The 4759-nt window shown below is 43.2% G+C and overlaps 1 pseudogene; it reads left to right on the forward strand.

The window, feature by feature from the left end:
• Positions 1–285: 285 nt before the first annotated feature.
• On the forward strand, positions 286–3053 carry LOC107975262 (bolA-like protein 2; annotated as a pseudogene).
• The last annotated feature ends 1706 nt before the right edge of the window (positions 3054–4759 follow it).

Here is a 4759-nt window from a genome sequence, read left to right on the forward strand (position 1 = left end):
AGTAAACGTAAGAAGCATTTTTGTACAATGTCTTTTCCTCTGAGTCTGTTTTCATTCGTAAGGGATACTTACTTGTTAGGTGGTACAAGGCATAATAAACCTGCGAAACCAAACAGTTTAGTGTGATTTTTTTCTTACAGATAATTTGGATCAATAGAAAAGAGTAAGTTTCAGATTTTCTTTTAAGAATAGCCAGCAATTGCTTCTGGCCCTGTGTTCCATCAGAAATGTGAATCAGTGATACTTGCTTAAGCAAGTTTTGTCAATTCCTAGTTGAATTCCTTTAAGTGCCAAGAAAAAAAAAAAAAAAGCATGTAAGCTGAGAGGGTGGGCCCAGCTCCTGGGAAGGCTTTTAGGGTTTGTGTTTACCCTGCTTTTGGGGGTACTAGGGGAGCTAAGGGATTCTGAGGAAAGCAAGAAAGCAAAGGGTTAAATGGACATCAACATTTACCAAGGGTTTCCTGTGTTTGTAGGGTACACACAAATTAGAAGACATGGTCTGGCGAATACTATGGATCAGAATGCTTAATCATGAATTTAAAACAAATTCAGGGATCCCAAGGAAGTATTTGAAAAGAGAGAAATGTTTAAAAAAAAATTTTTTTTTTTAAGAATACAAACCCATCTGGCCGGGCGCGGTGGCTCACCCCTGTAATCCCAGCACTTTGGGAGGCCAAGGCGGGCGGATCACTTGAGGTCAGGAGTTTGAAACCAGTCTGGCCAATATGGCGAAACCTCCTCTCTACTAAAACTACAAAAATTAGTTGAGCGTAGTGGTGCACGCCTGTAATCCCAGCTACTCGGGAGGCTTAGGTAGGAGAATCTCTTGAAGCCGGGAGGCTGAGGTTGCAGTGAGCCAAAATCGCATCAGTGCACTCTAGCCTGGGTGACAGAGTGAGATTCTGTCTCAAAAACAAACAAATACAAACCCATCTACCCATTTGGATTTCTCAGGGTGTAAGGTTGGTATGCTTTATTTCTCTTTCTGGTGGTTTTTGTTTTGTGCCTCCTCCTGGCACCCCTCCTATTAAGGCCTACAAAATACTTCTCTAACCCATATTCACTAGGGTTTACTCCTACCCCTCTGATTCTTCCTGAAAAATGATATCTCCATATACATTTCTCAATTTTCACTATCATTTGAAAGCTAAAGTGGAGGGGTGGGAAGAAAGCATCTCCAGACATCCGCATGGTGTTTCAGGCTCTGCCAAGTGTCTACCACCATTCCCCTGTGCCCAGGATAAAGTGCAGAATTCACATGCTGCTCTTCAAGGCCCTGCACAAAAGGGTTTTAGCCCAACTTTCCAGTTCTTCCAAATTGCAGTATAACCAAACTGCTCTTTCCTGATAGACTGGAATTCTTGAAGGACAGAAACTAGGCATTGAATACTTCTTGCATTCCCCAGTTTGCTTTCCCTGCTTCTTTTCACATAATAAATGCTAAATTCTTATTTCTTGACTTTACATGGTTTCCATGGGGCCCTAAGAGCTTCCAACAGGCATTTGCATTTTATGCTGCTTGTGGTAAGTACCAGCGCTGGATTGCATGAAAACCTGGATTAGAATGCTGCCTCTGAGACCAACAAGCTGGAGGACCTTGGACAGATTTCCCAGCCTTTTTTAAGTTTCCGTGTTTTAAATCGTCATATAGAAAGAGAGCTATCTAATGTAGACAGCTGTGTTGGGAATAGAGTGCAGCGGCACGTGTGTGACATGTCGTAATGCCTGGCCTACCCCATGGGCTCGGTGAATGCTAGAACTTGACCTCATGGGTGGTTCTAAAAAGCTAATGTGTGTAAAGCCTAACACAGTGCCAGCAACACAGAAGATGCTTTAAATTCTAAAAATGGGGAGCAAAGCAGCGTGGCCGGGGTCCGAGCTGGGGTTCTGTCCCCACTGGGCTGTCGCCCCAGCTGGACTACCACCATGGAACTCAGCGCCGAATACCTCAGGGAGAAGCTGCAGCGGGACCTGGCGGCGGAGCATGTGGCGGTGGAGGACAACACGACCCTCAACCATTGCGCCTGTAGCTTCTGGCGGTGTCGGCCAAGTTCGAGGGGAAGCCGCTGCTTCAGAGACACCGGCTGGTGAAGGCGTGCCTAGCAGAAGCGCTCCTGCGCATCCATGCCTTAGAACAGAAAACCCTGATCCCAGAGCAGTGGGCCCGTGAGCGGCAGAAATGAGGGACTGGGACCTGCACAGCCATTAAATTACAAATCTGGAAAAAAAAATTCTAAAAACAAATCTCCTGAATCAATGTTTCTCAGTCGGCTACACGAATCCCCAGCATCAGAACTACCTGGAGATTCTTGTTAAGGGTAGCGATTATACAGATCGCCAGCCACCGTCAGACTGTGGGGATGGGGCCTTAATGAGCCCCCCCATAGATTTCCAGTGCTCACTGAAGTTTGGAAATCAGTACCCTCACTGTATTTTAGCATATTCTCACAATAAGTATGCAGGCGAGGGATTATGACGCCCTCATTGTTTTAACATGGAGAAATTGAGTTGAGAATGGCCCAATGGCTGATCTGAGGTCACAAGGTCAGAAGTGCCAGAAAGGGTATTGGAACTCTATCTCCTGGGCCCTAGAATCAGCCTAGAACTTATTTCTCTAAATAGATGTCTTCTCCATTTCTACCCAAGGCTTGGTCCCTTGGCAAAAAAATTGGCAGTCCCTGCACTTCCCTAAGCCCTCTGACTCCTATCCATTTTCTCAAGGATGCCCTTCCACCATCCTTGTTGAAAGTTTTAAGTTTGGGCCGGGCGCCCGTCGCTAGTGCCTGTAATCCCAGCCCCTAGGGAGGCGAGGCAGGGGGATCACCTGAGGTCAGGAGTTTGAGACCAGCCTGACCAACATGGCGAAATCCCGTCTCCATTAAAAATACAAAAAAATTAGCTGAGTGTAGTGGCACATGCCTTTAATCCCAGCTACCCAGGAGGCTAAGGCAGGAGAATCGCTTGAACCTGGGAGACAGAAGTTGCAGTGAGCCAAGACTGTGCTATTGCACTCCAGCCTGGGCAACAAGAGTGAAAATCCATCTCAAAAAAAAAAAAAAAAGTGTAAGTTTAAGTAATTAGCCAAGTTAATATATATATATATATATATATATACGTGTGTGTGTGTGTGTGTGTATATATATATATATTCCAGTTAAACAAATGTGTGCTAAAAGATGAACCCAGGGACTGATTTTTGGTAGAAGTATCCAAGGCAGAGAACAGAAATAATATAAATATAGTGCCTGGAACTTCTGCTTTGTTGTTTAAAAGACAGCGCTTCCAGCAAGTGAGAAAATTGGAAATTATTCAGAGCACACTCAGCCTTTATAGAGAGGGCTATCGTCTACCCATTATATCCTAATGAGATTGACCGTTGGCTACAGTTAACTTGAAGGGTTTTATGGTTTCCTGCATGTGTTGTTTTCCTTCTCTATGTTAAAAAGAAGAAAAAAAAAAAAAAACCTCTCACATCACTAAATGGTATTTCCCAGGGGGATGTCTGACTAGGCTGCTGCATTTTGGTTTGGGCCTTAGTTAACAATGGACCTCTATGTGTGTATGTTTGTGGATACAGGTGATAATAAATTTAGCCCATTTTATTTTCTTTTGACAGTTTCAATTCAGGGCAGTTGGTTTATGGGGTACCGCCAAACAAGCCAGGCCTAAGTCAAGTCATGGCAGGAAGTTTCTTGTAGGGCCTTCCTTTACCCTGCAGATTTTTTGTTTAAGGACAAAGTTCTAAGTCATTTGTGGACCAATATACACAGCTGCTTTGCATCATACGTAAGACATTCTAAGGGTATTCCATTTGAGTGTTTTTTTTAAAGGGCAGGACATTAAGAAACAAATGAAATATCATTTACTTAGCCCACTTACTTCTTTAGATATTTTTCCAAATACATAATTCTTTGGATTAGTTTTTAAACACATAATGAATGTGCTATTTCCTGACATAACATGCAGTTGAAAGGCAAGTGAAAACACTATTATCCTTAGTAGGTAGGCTCTCTCCAGGCAGTGAATGCCCAGCAGTGTAGGGTGATGGTTGGCTAATACATGTGATGCATGTAACTGCTTTTATAAGAGCTAAGCAGAAGGAGCCTGTTGAATGATCAGTTAGCTCCCGTTGTATATGTGGTTAATTGTTACTTTCTTTCCTACCGGCCCCTGCCCTAACTTCCTCAGATCAACACCTAAAGCCTGTGAAAATAGTCTCTTCTGGAACCCCTGACCTTCAGTCTCTGCCCCCGCTTTCTCCCTTCCCATTCCCACACTTTCTATGTGGACCTTTTATCTCTCCTGTTTGCCAATCCCCCTCAGACTTTGAATAATTTATCTGAAGTTCCTGGGAAGTTGTGGGGCTGTCTGTAGTCTCAAAATACACTGCACTTTGTTCCTTCTCTAGGCCGAGGTAGGTCCAAAAGCCTGTCTTTGAAAGAGGTGGTGCTAAGTACATTGAGGGATTTACTACCAGTTTTAATTTTTTGGATGAGCACCCAATGAATCCAAAAGCTGGAGGAAAGAAAAAATAAGGGGCAAAAGATGAAGGTGAATAGTACTTTGTAATTCTGATATCTCCCAAAGAATGTCAAGTAAATTAAGGGAACACTGATTAAGATTTCCAGTTCTTATTGTTATAACAATGTATTTTATACATGTCTTTTCAAACACATGAGAGTTTTCCTTGAGTAGTTACTAGAAGTGGAAAGTGCTGGATCTTAGTCTTATAGACATAGGCTTTTGACAGTTTCCGTAC

Source organism: Pan troglodytes, chromosome 5 (assembly GCF_028858775.2).
Source record: "Pan troglodytes isolate AG18354 chromosome 5, NHGRI_mPanTro3-v2.0_pri, whole genome shotgun sequence".
Classification (NCBI taxonomy): domain Eukaryota; kingdom Metazoa; phylum Chordata; class Mammalia; order Primates; family Hominidae; genus Pan; species Pan troglodytes.